The sequence below is a fragment of the Pseudorca crassidens genome, chromosome 11 (assembly GCF_039906515.1).
Source record: "Pseudorca crassidens isolate mPseCra1 chromosome 11, mPseCra1.hap1, whole genome shotgun sequence".
Lineage (NCBI taxonomy): Eukaryota > Metazoa > Chordata > Mammalia > Artiodactyla > Delphinidae > Pseudorca > Pseudorca crassidens.
In genome coordinates, this window is record NC_090306.1 from 18,894,372 (window position 1) to 18,911,855 (window position 17,484).

The following is a 17,484-nucleotide window of genomic DNA, read 5'->3' on the forward strand; positions in this document are numbered from 1 at the left end:
ATAGGGGAGAAGAAGATGTGAAGGTGGAGGCAGAGACTGGAGTGATGACCTACAAGCCAAGGAACCCCAAGGATACTGGGCAGCCAGCAGAAGCTAGGGGAGAGACGTGATACAGACCCTCCCTCAGAACCTGCAGAAGGAACCACCCGTGCCAACACCTTAATATCAGACTATGGCCTCTAGAACTGTAAGAGAATAAATTTCTATTGTTATAAATCACCAAGTTTGTGGGAACTTGTTATGGCAGGCCTATGACACTAACACAACAGCAGTTCTAAAATTAGTGAATGACAATTTTACTTCCCTAAAATACAGTACTGAAGTATGCAGAATTTCTTGCAGTTGTGGATGATATAGAGAGTTTAACATTATTAATTCAGCCCTAGAGGATTTCTAGGATGTTAACTCTATCAGTATTATCTGATCATGAAAACTGTGGCATTATCTGGTCCTTCTCTAGGTTTCAAGTTCCACTAACAGCGTTAGGGACACATTCTCTCTCTCTCACTCTCTCTCTGTATTTAAATTATTTGGAATGAATAGTACATATTTTGTTTTATGACTAGTACCACTCACTAACAAAATATATCGGTTGATATATTTGTTCAGCCTTATTTTATACCATAAGTTACTACTGAAGTTAGAAATACTTAAAACTAATTTTTAACAATATGGCTTCAGCTGTATATAATTTTCTATATAAGTATGTCTCGCTTTGAGATAATTTAATATATATAAAAATCCAAATGCAAAAAATATAGTGAGAAATGGCCTATATTCGAAAAAATTGCTTTTCAAGAGATAGTCAATGTAAGTATTCTTTAAATGCTTCACTCAAATTTTAAAGTTCATTTTTTAATACAAACATTTATTTATAAAATTCTGATCAAATATCTATGAGTATATCAGTAGGGAGAAATCTATATTAACTGTATGTCAAAAATTAATATACAGTGGAATTTCATGGAATTATTTGCAATTGCTAACTGTCTCTTTGAGAAGCATAGGGTTTTCAATGTTTTTTAAAAAAGCAACCCATGAGGGCACTGATAAAGTAGTCTTTTTGTGATTTATAACTAAATTTGAGTCTCTTCATTTCCTACCATCTTATTAGTGACACAGGATGTAGTAAACTCTATCAAATTCAGAAACTTAATATTTAAGATGAAATAAAACAGTTATAACCTGCACTTATATTAATATTATATTATATGATAGTTTAATAACATTTAAAAGGTCAGACAGAAATTATATTCTTCTGCTCTGCAGAGATCCCATTATTACGCTAAGTACCTAATTTTTATGACCAATAACAACATTAGTAGTGATCCACAACTGGCACTTGCCTCCAGCTATGCCCCATTATTGGACACAGCTGGAGGCAAGTCCCAGTTGTGATGAAGCAATCAACTGCTCCCATATGGTCCTTCTAAAGAATGAATTCCATATAGAAATATCAGTGGTAAGACATGCAGCTACTTAGCACAGAGTCCAATAAGTGATGTTAAGTGGAAAGACTAGTCATTTCTCCAAAGAAATGCTCGGTCTCCAAAACAGCTAACAGTTAAAGAACTTTCGTCCCACTATCTATCATGCAAACATGATTATCTTTAGTGATACTTCTTATGAAATCTGAACTTAGCTTAAATATTTCCTGGTCTCCAGAGACTTGATAAACTTCCATAACTAAAAACTGATTTACATTCTTCATGCGGCTGATTCTAGTATTTGCCAGCTTACCAAAATTTTGAATCCAAAGTTATGGAGGAACCTTAAGTTCTGTAACATTCAGAAGATATTGTGACCCACTGTGAAACTAAAATTAAATTTTGATAAATCATGTGATTTAGTGTGCTTACATACAAATTAATTAATTCAAAAATTTAGAAAGTAGGCTGATAGCTGAATTCGATTTGACAAAGGACAAAGTTAATTCAGAGATGTAAATCAGTAAAAATACTGAAAGCTAGCATTCACTGTTATTAATAAAGGAAAAGAAAAAAAGATCCTTGGAATCATTAATGGTTTTGTCAGATAACTCTCTTGTCCATTGTTCTGGACAGTAGGCAGACATGTTTATTATTTTATATGTATGATAATGAACTGTGGTGTAAGGGATAACATTAGGAGATGGGGTTGTGATCAAGCAAACTGGTTTGGATACCATATCAATATATATATACTACTATGTATTTTAATGAGTTAAAGCTAATTATATCAGTTGAAGGGAAAATCCCTAATTCTCCTGCTTTTTCTCTCTTGCTCTGCTCCATCTGGAGGTGGGGAGGACCAAACAAGAAACAAACAAAATCCCTTCTGAGATGCTGATTCCTTAAATTTCAAGTTCAGAGTAATGATATGAAGCAGAGGAAGGGAAGATAGGTTACCACCAACAAAAACATTTGCTCCAGTGCTCTACAAATTTTAAGGCACACTCACTTTACAGTATTTGATTGTTTTATCTCAACTATCATGTAAGAGGTACTAAAATTTTGAACCTACAGATGAAGCTGAAAATCAGTGACTGTCCAAGGCCATACACCTAGAAAATAGTAAAGTCTCCAGTTTTTAAATCCTATGGTCTAGGTATAGCCCATAGCCTTTCAAGGAAAAGACCACTGTTCTTCCTCCAGGCTGTTCTCTTATGCCCTCTCAATGTCCCCCTTCTTTAAATATATGACCAGTATCCCCACATTCAAAGAAACGTCTCTGCACTCCTATTCTTTGCTTTTCCAAGGCCTCTGGATTTTCCATTGCTTTTTTCTTCATGTTTCTTATCCCTAATTTACTTTGGCCCTTCAAGATTTGAAATAGCTACAATTACTGTCTCAGTATACTCTTACAGTAAATGAAATTATATTATTGGCTTTTTCCCCACAGGATTTTGAAAATCTTAGTAATGTGTGAGCATTGTTTCAAAGAAGATAAAAATATCTTCATTATAGTTGAGCACAGTATCTGGGATATTTGATCCCTACCTAATTGATAGTACTTTGAGGTCCCTTATACTTTGCATAAAGACATATATAAACACTCTAACTATACTTTAAAAGGCCAAAAAAATCCAGTTGTGCTAGTTTCATACATTATAATGAATTATAAACTATGCATTAAAGTATTTAGAAAATATAATCTGTATTTCATAATTTTTAATCCATCTTCAACCTTGATTTTCTTCCTTTTGCCTCAGTTACTACCCACCAATGACAAGCATTTGTATCCTTACCTAATTACTCCTGTTTTCCTTTTAGAAAGCTATTAAATAGTGAAAAGAAAAGAGGCCTGTAGTATTTCTCACTATCATGTTTATTGAGACCACCTCGAGACTTGCCCTATGGGCAAGACCAGATCATAACAACAGATGATGTGGGCAGATATCCCACTGACATTTAGTATAGCTCAACACAGCCAGAATGGAATAAAACGTAATAGTGGTCAAGGTGGAAAGAAGGGAGAAGTAGTAATGAAATAACTGCAGCACATCCTGAGGTTATTTTCTGTTTCTCCTTTAAGTTAAAGCAGTATCATAAGGAGAAAAGGCTCATAGCTGTTTTCAAGTTATCTGAACAATCAATGGCACTAGGGGACGATGTCTACCTAACCTTGCACATCTTTCCTTGATGAGTTTTTCCTTTGTGATTCCAGTAAGTAAATTATGATGTTTGTCCTATTGTCTGAATGGTTGTTACTAAGGGAAAAGACTAAAATTGAACAAACATGTCATTAGCATTCTTAAAACGTTTAAAAACGAAAGACACTTCAAATTCAAGATACTTAATTTTTTTTAATGTTTATGCAAAGGAATCAATAAAAGGAACCAAGCCATAAATGTGTTTATGGGATAGAGATTTAAAACAGAAAAAATATGAATTTTTAAGTATATTATCACTTTTTGATACGAATCTAATAGTGGAAGTCAGTAATTAGAGTGAGTTAAAAAAAAAAGAACTGGGGTAGTTATTCTGGGATAGACACATTCCTTGAGCTTTCTAGAATACTTACAGTGAAAATATATTAAAAATCAAAAATTATTCCTTCGTGTAGGCATTTCAGTTTCATTCTGAGGCTGTAAAACTCCTATCATAATCTTTATAACCAGAAGAAGAGATTGGACAAGCAGGTTCAATGTCTTAGGGTCCATAATTTCAGGGACTTGTCAGAATTATGACAGAAGGTTGATCTAAATTGAACTGGGATGGTTGCAAAATATAATGTTTTCAGAAACAATATTTAATCCTTTCATCTTTTCCTGTGAAAACTCAGATAATTTTGAATTTTCTAAGTCTTCCTGTCTCCATTTTTCAGGTATTATGCCATTGCATATTAGTCTGTATCAAAAAACTCATAAAACATCAAACTTAGGGTTAATTTGAGGATTTTTTTTCCATATTTCTGTTCTGTTTCCCTTGATCAAGTCTCAAAATGAAGAAAATCAATCAAATGATAAAAAAAATGAAAAAGTAAAAGAAGGATGCAAAAAAATGCCATTAAATAAAGATATATGGAGGAGATGGGCTAAAGGAGATTAATTCCATGTGGCTCTGAATATGGTACTAAAAAAGTTTACAGAAGAGTACCTCTCTCCCATCCTAAATAAAACATAAAGTTCTGAGGATTTAGTCAGATAAAGAAGGCACAATGAAAATACTATCATATCTTAGCATAAGAAGGCATTAATAATTAATAATCCTTACAAAGTGGGTAAAGGAATAGCATGCATACATTTGAGAACTTCATTAATACATTTTATAAACACTGTGATCATGATTTCCTTTAATTTAGCAATAACCAAAGAATGTCCATTGATTGGCTTCATCATTCACTTTTTTCCTACAATAGACCCTTATGTTATTTCTATGATTATGACTGTATGCAAGAAGAAAATCATCAGATACTTGAATTGTGTCATGACATGGATGAGCACAGAGATGGATGAAAACCTAATTGTTACATTACTCAAGGTGGGATTTTGTTTACATGTATTGACATTATATCTTACAGTGGCCACATAAGAGAAATAAAATATATAATGATACCATTGTGAGAAGTGAGATTCACAAGATATCTAAACTCGCCTACAACTATATGAATTATTAGCATTTTCATGCTACTGGGATACTAATTTTTTTAAGTATGTATTTACAAAATAACATCTGATGGGTACTTATTTCTGCATTGTGTTCTTTCTCCTAAATTCTCACTGAGATGATCTGTTGTCTAGGAATGAGTCTGTGTCACAAGCAGGAGAATAACTGAGGAGAAAGCAATTGGGTAAGAGACAGCACAGAAAAGAAGAAAAAAGATATAAGGTAGTAGAAGACAGGTTAAAGAGAAGACAGCTTAAAGTAATGATGGGTTGATGGAAGTATTTGTACACATCAAGATTATGCTTGTAACACATTTAAGAGCAGTAGCCTTTTTTAATCACAAAAGAGACTTCACTCAATGTCTCAAGGGATAAAGATTTTAGAGAAAGATCTTCTTTCCTGTTGCCTTACATGAATGAAGCAGTTGTTACAGAACAAAAAAGAAAGAGGATTTTTTAAAACTATAGGAGACTGAAAGATAAAGCTTTCAATAAATGATAGAAGTATATCAAATACCCTAAATGGGGAGGCTGGGGAACGGGCATCATTTTACAGTGAGAGAAAAAGAAAAATCAATTGCATAATGGGAAAATATTTTCCAGTGTCAAAATATTCATTCCCTAATGTAGGTTTTTAAAACATATCTAGAAATCAAAGAGGTCCTTTAAAATATTTCAGTTTTACTTTGAAAGAGCCTCAGCTACTGTTTATCAAAGGAATATTTTTCTTAGAGAAGCATTCAGACATTATTTTCATACTAGAACATCATTTTTTCCTTTCTTTAGTTTATGAACTCTGAAGATACAATGTTATAAATTTTGATCCAAAATGGATCAAGCAGAGAGACACTAGCTCACTGTAAAAATGATCATTTTTTTAAAAATATAGAGACCATCATGAGCCAATGAAATATATGTTAAAAAAGTTTTGCATGTATGCCTCTCAAAATGATATACTGATAACTTTAGTGAATCAGAATTTGATGAACATTTTCTAATTGTTCTCTCCTGCGTGATGAGTCATTTACAATTTTCATGGAACCATTCAAATGTTGTTCCAAATTTCTTTAGCAAAAGATTTAATATCTGTTTCAAATTCCAGATAAAGTAATAAATACAATTTTATGGGCTCTGCAGGACTGCTGCTCATTTTGTGCTCATCAATGCTTCAGATCTTGGTTATTTAACATGATCAATCAGGACTAAGAGATCAGGGTCTACACCTAATTACATGGGACTTAGGCACAGCCCTTACCATTTCTGGACCGTACTTTCTCCATCTACTGAAGAAGAACAAGTTGGATTAAGTTATCTCTAAAGACTATTTGTCTATATTAATATTTTATTGATTAAAGAGTTCTAATTCAGTACTACTCAAGGCGTTGGTTTGTGAGGTCAGGAGCTTGTACTAGGATATAAACCACCAAATTTCTTTCTTCATCAAGAAATTCCTGCAGTGAAAAAGAATGTCAGCTGAATTGAAACGGGTTTAGCAAGCCCCTTATCTCTTCAAGGACTTGTAGCAGTTCACAGACTGGTCTGAAGGCCATAAAGTCCTAACACATTCTTCTTCCTGCTCATTCAAATAATTATCTTCAAACATACCCCCAAATTTTTACAATGATGTAAACGTTAGTAGTCTTCAGTCCTACAGCAATTGAGAAGAGTGAAATAATTTGCAGGTTTCATAATTACACCCCTCAAGCATGCAGTTGGCTGTACCTTAAATAATCAAAAGACTATACATTAAATTTAGTCTTCCAAGACAGAGGCTCAAGGCAAGGAAGTTTGAAAAATTAACCATGGCTATTGTTATTGTGACTTTATCCCCAAACCTAAAATTGGGACACATGGCCTGACAAAAACTAGTGTATTTATGGGTTTTCAAACTGAAACAAAGTTATTTAAATAGACAGAATGGTGTTAGCAAAAGGGTTAAAATCACTGAGGTATACTGCATCTCTTATTAGGGATCCAAAGAGTATAAAAGAATGGATAACTCATGTGAATAGACAGAGAAAATATTTGAAATATGAATGTCCTAGAAAATTTAGAGTAGGATATACATGCACTGTATATATAGTCCTAATAACCGAGTATAAAAAATTGTCATTTTCAGAAATTCCTATTTGTGGAAATTACAGTATAGTGAATCTGTATATTCTTTCATTAGCATAGTCTCAAAATTATGTTTAAAATTAGAACATGCCCTGATTCTATTTTATTATATAATCACGCTAAGTTAGATATAACGGAACATTTAAAATGTATATTTAAAAAATTACTTACACAAGAAGAGAAGAGGGGGAATGAGAATTGGGATTCTTCCTCAGGGTAAAACTTACTATCTATATAAGTGGATGACATTTTTATTATTCAAGTGCTTCAAGGCATCCAATTGGTCAAAAGCTAGTTGCTTATGTAAATAATGGTGGAGACCTATAGTTAGGTACCTTTAAATTTGTTTGTTTCAAACTAAGGGTAAATTTTTACCAAATGTGTGTAAATTATTTAACCATTGATTGACTTCACAAATATTGACCCCTAACTACAGTGCTTTCTCTTTCACCTCTTTGCAGCTATTTGCTTGTTGAATCATTTTTGTCTCTCTCCATACACATAGACTCATATACCACATTTCTATATACATTACTTCACTTTAAATGTCTTTTAGTGCTTCTGAGTCTGACTGATGTAAGATGTTATTTTGAACATGCCAAAGCATCTAAACGACTCCAGGCTTTTCTTTTCAGCCTGCATTCCTTGATAAGTGGCAAAGCTTCCCACTTATCAGTCACTCAAAGTGACTGTAGCTGTCAGTTGTGTACAAAGCGCAATCAGTTTGGAAGCGGAGACACCAGCATTTTTCTTCTCAGCTTGAAGCAAACACGTTTTGACTGCTAGTCATTCAATTTTAAAGCATTCTCAATTAGGGTGGATGAAGATATAAAGAAAACACATCCTAAACACCTCCACCAGGCAACAAAAAAATTTTATTGTTATCTCTTGATTTACTTTAAGGCAGCCATTCCTCCTCTTTTTCTGGCTGCTTGACATGGGTGCTCATGACAACACACCCTCTATCATGAAAAGACTGAAATAATATATTATACTAACACCCTGTGGAACCTCTGTTTGAGCCTGTTTACATGTTTTCTTGTGCTCTCTCCCTCTTGAATCACCCTGTAGTAAATCAAATAATTTACTTCAAAAATTAAAACAAAACACTCTTTTATACTCACTTGGTTTATTTGTGAACAAATTTTTATTCAATGGAAACACAAAATCCAATTCAATAATGAGAAGAAACAGGAGAAAAGTTAGCCAGAGAAAGGAACTTTGGGGGAGAGAAAATAAAATAAAAATAGTAAAGGAAATAACTAGTGGCTATGTCAGATGGTCAAGCAGCAGGTATGGATACAGGTACTGGCAAAGTTGTGAAAAGGAATAGAGAGAGAGAAAGAAAGTTAAAAAGGTATTCAGAATTAGATGGTGGTTATGGGAGGAGAAAAAAATTTAATACCTATTTTGGCACTAAATGGAAGAAATGAAGGGAAGATAATGATTCAAAAAATGTATGTACAGACACCTGTGTGTATATATAGATATATTAATAGAAATCTCAAATTAAATATATGGGTATGATATCAAAATTAGCTCATTAGTTTACCTCTTTTATAGTTAAACATATGTGTATGCTATGAAAGTTCATTAGATCACTTCTAATTTCCTTTTTAGGTCTAACATAATTGTCAACATAAAATAGTTTTAGAAGGTATTTATCTTGGGGCTTCCCTGGTGGCGCAGTGGTTGGGAATCTGCCTGCTAATGCAGGGGACACGGGTTCGAGCCCTGGTCTGGGAAGATCCCACATGCCGCGGAGGAACTGGGCCCGTGAGCCATAATTACTGAGCCTGCGCATCTGGAGCCTGTGCTCCGCAGAGAACAAGAGAGGCAGCGATAGTGAGAGGCCCGCGCACCGTGATGAAGAGTGGCCCCTGCTTGCCACTAGAGAAAGCCCTCGCACAAAAACGAAGACCCAACACAGGCATAAATAAATAAATAAATTTAAAAATAAATTAAAAAAAAAGATATTTATCTTTTATAAATATGGCACCCTATCTTTTTTGGCATTCATAAGTGAAGATTTGGTTATATGTAATATTTGCTTATGTGAAACATATCTTTCCTCCATTTATAAATATTTATTTCCTCCATTTATAAAGGGCACCCTCTTACCTGGCTTACTGTAGAAGGCAAAACTAAATTACTTAAAAAGAAATCCTGCCACATTTGCTAGTTTAACAGGTTTAGCTCAGTTTGATAAGATCAATTACTTTTATTTTCTAGGGATTATCTGAATTAAATCACTCATTGCTACTCTAATAAGGAGAGAGAGGAAGAAGGCACCTTTTAGTCTACATAGTAGTCAACTGTCAGGATCTCAGAATATCTCTCTCTCTCTCTCTCTCTCTCTCTCTCTCTCTCTCTCACACACACACACACACACACACACATCCTCATTTCTACTCCCTACAAGATTGAGAAAATGCCATAACCTATCTGAATTCTTGTGATAATCATGAGAGATGACTTCTACAAAGTACCAACCACTTAATAAGCAATGGGCTGCTTCTTCTTACTAGTATAGTACAAGGTACAAAATGATTTTACAAATCACATACAGCACTAGGGAATGTTGGTTGTCTATTTTCGATGGCTCCCATAGCATCTATTTTAATCTCTTGAGAAAATTACTGTCTTACTTATTTTTACATCCACTACACAGTGGATAATGCGCCCTCACTTCATTCATACAGTCATACATTGAGTAAATATTTCTGAGTTCTCATCATATGTCAAGAAGATTTACAGGTTCTTTGGATACAGCAGTGATCAAGACAGATAAAATCCTTGACCCCCATAGACTTGTTGCTAGGTGTGCATTTGTGGTCGCAAGGGTACAGCAAGAACTAAATAAATACAAGGGGTGAGAGTGCTGTAAGACAAGTCTGCAGGAAAAGAGCTCAGAGGCAGCTGGAGGAGGCAGGAGCGCCTCCGGCTCTCAGAGACGGCCTCCCTGAGGAGGACGGCACTGGAAGAGATGGCTGGCTGAAGTGAGGCTCTGAGGTATGGGAGGAGGTGAAGAAAGCATTCCAGGCCACAAGAATGACAAGTACAAATGCTCTGATGCTAGAACATTGTCGGCATATTCTTGGCAACCAGAAAAGATGGGTTTCTAGCGTGGAAGGAATGAGGGAGAAAGTTAGAGGTTGATGTAATCAAGTATAGCCCAACAGACTAAGGTAAGAAGAGTGAATTCATTTTAAATGACATGATTTTGAGTATGGTTACAGCACAATTAAATTTAAAAGATTACTCTAGCAGCTACGTGAAAAACCTAGTTAGCAGGTCAACAGAGGAAGTAGGATGACCCATTTGGTTAGGGAGCCTATAACATCAGGCTAGGTGAGAAGTGATGGTGACATAGGCTAGAGTGATCATGGGAGAAGTTGCTCAACTGATAGACTTTGAGGATAAAAGCCAATTCCGATGGATTAGTTGTGATACATAAGGGAGTGAGAGGATACAAAGACAGCTCCTAGGTCTTTGGCAACAGTAACTAGGCAAGTGGTATCATATTCACAGATGGATAAATCAGGAAAGAATGAGTTTGGGGGAGATGATCACAGGTTCTGTTTGGAAAATGTGAAATTTGAGATGCATATTAGTTATGCATTTAAACAGGCTGAGTAGACAGCTGGGTATTAGATTCTGAGGTCCAGGTGAGAGACAGAGGCTCTCAAGATAAATTCTGGAGTATTATGCATAGGATGGTACACAAAGACTTTAGATGGGATCATTTAGGAAATAAGTGGAGATAAAGAAGTCAGAGGATGGAAAATAAACACAAGTTAGCTTTTTAAGGACAGGAAAGAACCTACCAAATGAGACTGAGAATGGGGAAGAAAAGCAGACTGTGGTCTTTTGGAGGCCAACCAAAGAGTGTTACAAGAAAGTGGGAGTGGTCAGCTTTATTGAATGCTGCTGTGAGCTCCAGTATAATAAAGACTGAGAATTAAGCACTTCTAGAATATTCACTGAAAAAGAAACATCTTCAGTTTTCCTTTTGTTTCTGCTTCAAGGGAAAACTGGGGACCATTCTGGTATCATAAAGGTATCCTGTGTTCTATTTACCTCTCCTTTCTCATGTTTTTTAACTGTTAATCTTTCTTTTCTGAAGAAAAGAGCCAAATAAACACGCACACACAGAGTAAAAAGTCAATCAGTTTCTCGTTGCCTGTAAATTACATAAAAATTTACCAACTCTTGAGTAGAAATTAGTACTCTGGCTAGAGAGCTCTTGGAAGGAAACTTGCCCTGTGCTAGGCACGTCTGGAATGTATGTCTTGACTCATGATATAATTACTCTTCGTAGAATTAATTCATTTTATGTTAACACTGTTAATTTCACTGGCATCTAATTTTCTACCTATTTGTCAACTCTCTTCAAAGATAGGAGATAGAAATTCTTTCTAAAGACTCTGTGAGCACTTCCTGCTACCACATTTATTTACCACACTAACTGTATAAATTAAGGTGAAACAAAAGAAGTTCATTTAGGCCAACATATTGACTTTTGACCTATATTCTCCAAACCTGTTATTGATAACTTGCTTTGTTTTGTTTCCCACTATTTGATAATTACATTCCCAGGTTTCATCTAAGCACTGATGGATTCTGCTTTGTTAACTGGTAAGATACGAACTGTAGAGCCTCAGTGAAGAACAACGTTCAGCTTTTTCCACAGGTAATGATGTTTAGTAAAGGTGGCAAAGCCATGGGAAATGCTGCTCTCGGTCTGCTTTCCGGGCCAGTCTCAGTGATTCCATAATGACCACACTGGATTAAATGAAACCAGGGTTCACTTCAAAACTCATACTGCAAAGATTGGAGAAAGAAAAAACACAGAAACGGCACAGAAACTGGATGACAGAAAAAGGAAAACAACATGAAAGACTGAGATTCCACATAAAAAAATGAGGAAAAGGAAATGACCTCCTTCCTTGAAATGCATTGTTTATGTCTTTACTGAGGAGCCCAAGTCAGGATGAATGAATTACAGAACCAGGATTACAGCTTCCAAAAACTGTTGTGAACGTCACTTCAACAGAATCATCAACTATAGCTGTTATTTCAACTAGGGTCTCAATAATGATACTAAAAAGTTTAAAATATCAAGGTCATTGTCTAAAATTATATATAAACTCATACTGTTTGACAAATTTAACAAAAAGGGGAAAACGATGGTGAAATTCTCCATATCTATGTCCCTTGTCCCCACTATTTTCCCACCAGAGAAACTAAAAAATATATTCTATGTTATACAGATCTTAGAACTGCATATTTTGGTTTTGGAGCTTCGAGCTTCACCTTCACCTTTCATCATCTTTATGAGGACTCCTTTGTTCCCAGATACTGTTTACTGTTCTGAATATTTTCTCCTATTTAAAAAGAAAGAATTTTTTTTAAATGATGTTCTGATTTACATTTCCAAGATAGACTGACCATGTGCATATATCTCAGTTCTTTCTGGAGACATCATTAAAACAATAAAAACAAATAATTTATAAGCCTATGTCACATAAGATAATTAAGAATAAAAGGCATGCACAGGCAAGAAATATGACCAAAGTTCTGGAAGATGAAAAGCAATTGTAGAGTGTTAGCTGATGAAAGTGGGTGAAACAGACTAGAGTATACACGCAGGGGGTTAAGTGAAAACAGGGCTTAATTTTTACTCAGAATCACCAGAAAGTCTTAGGACTTGGAATACTAGATATGAGAGAGAACAGGAGTTTAAGACCTGGGTTGAAAACAGTAGTATTATTTGAAAGTGGCTCTCGTCTTCTCCCCCAGCTACATCACACCCACTTCAACAGAAACTGAATAGTCTAAGGAAATTTACGATAGCTAGCGCATGATCATTGGAATCCCAGAACAAAGACCTTTCTGTACCCATATACAGGATTCATGTTATGTATGGCCAGCTTCCTGTTCTCGCTAAAGCAGTGCCCACCTGTTGATAAGTGTCATTCATAGTCAGAGCTCCCAGTCTACTTGTTCTTATCTCATTCTTAAATCTGGATGGGTAACCAATCATTTTCTAATTCCAGTAGAACTTCAAGCTGAAAGAGTAACATCAAGATAAACAAGGAGGTGAAAATGAGAGAAAAGATAATTTAAGGAAGTGAGAATTTAATTTTTTTGGTAACACCCTCAAACATGTATACCCTGAGATATTCAAGGAGAAATGATCCATTAAACAATAGGATAACCTGAAAAAAGAATTAGAGAAAAGAAGTTGCTCATGGAAATTAAAAAGGTAATTTCTCAAAGATCCAATTAAAAAATTTAGGAGATAAAAGTTTAGGCAATCCCCTAAAAATAAGAACCAAGAAACAGAAACAAAAAATATGAACATTAGGAAACATAGTTACTAACCCAGAAAATACAATGTCTGCCTAATAGGAGATCCAGAAAGAACTGAAAAATAAAGGATAAAATGGTCAAGAAAAAAAAGACAAGATAATTTTCCAGAGCAAAAGAACATAACTTTAGAACAAAAGATTCATGGTGCTTACAAAATAATAAATGAAAAATATCAGAATATATGCTGATACTTTTCATTTATTGTGAAATGCCGCAGTAAACAGAAGATACTAAAAGCCTTCAGAAAGCAAAAATATTGGTCACACCAACAAAAACATCAGATCAACATCATATTTCTCACAGATGCGAGAAGATGATGAATCGATGGATTTGAAATAGAAGGGAAATGACTTCCAACTTACAATTTTATTTGCAGCCAAATTATCAATCAAGTAGAGGGGTAAAAAGGAGCCCCTCCTTTTTTTTTCTAGGAAGTTTCTTGATGTGATTCTGGAGCAAAACAAGGAGATAAAGCAAGGAGGATAATATAGGACCTAGTGATTCTCTCGACCCTGGAGAACCATAAAGGGACATCCTAGAATGTCGGCAGGACTAACTAAACCAAATGAAAGCAGAAGAACAGAGGACTAGGGAGAAGGTGTCAAGGAAGGTCGGATTGTGGAGATCTGGTTTATTCTTGAGAATTTACGGAGATAATAAGGCAACTAATATGAGGAAGAAAGACTAATGAAAAGTCAGTTGGAAAGTTCAAACCTACACAGAAATGAAATACGGAGCACCTTATTTAGACTATGCAGGAAAAATATATAGACATATTGTAACCTAAAAATCATCTACTGATTTTCAGTTTTTAGGATTAACCAACAGGTAAAGCACAACAGCTATGTGTGTATGTGTATATTTACACATACATATATATACACACATGTATTATATATATTTAGAGTAAACACACAGATAATAGAAATTGGCAGCTGTGTGTGACAGAAGAGAGATGTCATCCTCATCCGACAAGGCAAGTGTTAAGAGACACTATTTATAGTTGATTGAGAAAAGAGGTGTAAGTTAACTATTTAAAGTTTAAGAATATCTATTGGAAGGACTTAAATGACTTATGTCATTATATTACAGGTGAGGGAGGGGTATAGGGGAGGGTGCTGGACTGGCAATACCAGAACTAATTTCCAGTTTCCAAGTTAATGATATTTAAAGTTGATAAGTCAGAAACGGCACTATAATAATATTTGATATACAGAAGTATAATAAATACTAGAAGGCTATTAAAGAAAAACAGATTTTAAGGAAATCTTTTCTGAGTGAAAAGATTGGGCACAGTACAGAGGACTGGGCTCGGATGGTTGCTTTCATTATTCTCTTGTACTCTTTTAGCCATCAGGTATGTGTTATATCAATACAAATTTAAAAATATATATGCATATCAATCTATCTGTATCTCTATCTACAAAAGCAGGTTTGTCCAGACAGAGAAATCATATGAATGACTGAAATTCTATCATTAGGTAATCACCAGGAGACGTACGTAAAGAAAAAACAATGCTTAAAGGATTTTAAAGTGGCTCCCTCTGAGTAAAAGGACAGACCTGCAGTTATCATCACTGCTCTTTTAGGAGAGGACACCCATCTTCTCAATAGGAAGTTCTCCTTCCAGAAAGTACAAGGAAGAGAGGAAAGTCATTTCGAAAGCTGGTACTTTGTATCTCCATATTTTCTCCTCTAATAATCTATCTGAATGTCAAGAACTATATCCTCCCAGTGGTGGTATATTGTATTTCATACAGAAAAACATTAGTCGGAGCTCAAGGAGTTAATGCATTTCCTTCTTAGGTTGAAATGCTACCTTAATTATATGGTGTTTATTCTTGGCATTTCCAGTTTCCTAAAGAGACAAGGTTACTTTGCAATCTCTTTGTGCTCATGTATATGTGCGGGGTCTTGTTGAGGGGGGTAAAATGCTTCCGACTTACCACACTCAGAGAAAGAAATCATAAATCAGCAGGTCAGTCAGGTACTATTATTTCACCTTTAACATTATTATGTTTCCAATGCAATATTTCAATGGATTTCCTTCTGCATAATAATTTATCAAGAATTACCAAAACTCTTAATGAGCTCAGAGAACTTTGGCTCCAATAAAATGAAACCTTTATCACAAATTGTTTGAGCCCATGACTGCAACGTAATCATTCAACTGTATATAAGTCAAGATGTATTTTTACTTCGTAGGAATAAGTTCCCAGGGAAAGAAAACTCATTTTAAAACTTTGGCCATGAAGCCTTAAATGGCAGAATATTGGTGAAATAAAAATGACCAAGACTTGGGGAACTTGGAATCCAGCCATGGTTCCACAAGCAACAACTTATGTGACCTTGGGAAAATCTTCTAACCTTATTTGGTTTCACTTTACAAATGTCAAAATGAGAGATAGGTCAAAATAAAGGCTTTCTAAAAATCTGCCGTAGTTCTAAAATCATATAAATTTGGAAGAGTGAACTTACACTTTTCAGTGGCTACTGCCATGTAGGTTATATATTTTTTTTCCTAGAAATTCTCCTCTATGGAAATATTCATTAAATTGTCCATCATCAGAAAAACAGAAAAAAGTTTTTCAAATGACTTAGGCAAAAACTTTTACCACTGTGTGCTCATTACATGCCAGGGATGATGCCATTTAATCCTCAGACTAACCAGGTGTGACTTAGGTACTATAATTCCCATTTAATAGATGGGAATAATGAAACTCAGAAGGACTGAGAAATTTTCTCAAGACCACATAGCAGATGAGGTACAAAGATGCAGAAACTGAACATGAGTATGTCTAAATCCATAGAACCTGCTCTCTATCTTTTTGTTTAACCATTGAATACACTTAAGTTTCATACAGTTAAATATAATCCTGTAACACCTAAAGAATCAAGCTCTCTCCTACATACTATGGAATATACACTGCACAACGAAGAATACAAAGGAACAGAGATTTGTCCTTTGCTCAATCCTTAGCTCCAGACAGAATCAGTGACCCAAAGCTACTATTAGTCCTGCATGTGCTTACCTTATGAATCAGAAACAATGACAGGGGGTTATTAAATACCAATTCTTTGCCCCCAAGAGAACACAATGAACAATAGTTGGAAAAGTTTATCAGAAGAGGGAATGCAACAAATATGTAGCATCTCTTATGACAGTTTAAACACTGAGCTTCCAGTATGGGAATCATGAAATTATGCATTTGAAAAGAAGTACAATATCTTTAAATTCGCCCTTAAAAATATTTAAGTCAATTTCATATTAGAGCATGTTGTTGGATTGACCCTCTAAGATGCTAATAAGAACTTTAAATTCCATTAAGTATTATTGAAAAAGGGTAAGAAATTTAAAACTAGGACATGCTTCCCCTGGCCCCCCCAAACACACACCCAAAGCTACAGAAACCGTGTCCTATACAAAGCTTCAAGACAAAAAGAGAACTTGAGTCTTCAGGAACATTCAGTTTGTTGCCATGATGGACGCTGAATAGAGGTCACTCATTCATTTACTTTAAAAGGTTTTGGTAACAGTGAATCAGGTCAAGATGAACCACTCGTCTAGGATTGTTACTGGAAACATAAACCATCTAACAGTATTAGAAACAGGCTGACTTATTATAAAAAAGTCAGGAAATAAAACTGCTGAAGATGGGCACTATAGCACAAGCGATAGAGTAAAAGAAAAAAAAAAGATTACCCTCAAAAAATCTAGAAGGGTATTTTTCTCTGAAATATTTACAAATTTCATCTTACGTATTAATGTGCATTAAAAGTTAGCTAGATACAGTAAGTAAAAGTGCAAAGATGTTCTTTTTTTTAAGGACAATAAACAAAAACATTAAAGAAAAGTATTGCTGAATAGTAGAAAAGGAAGACTAAACCTTCTTAGTGTTCCTAAA

The 17,484-nt window shown here is 34.8% G+C and overlaps 1 protein-coding gene across 7 annotated transcripts in view; it reads right to left on the reverse strand.

Annotated features, from left to right (window-relative positions):
- Positions 1–17,484, reverse strand: part of SOX5 (SRY-box transcription factor 5) — a 991,426-nt gene that overhangs the window by 178,052 nt on the left and 795,890 nt on the right. The gene's annotated exons all lie outside the window — the stretch shown is intronic.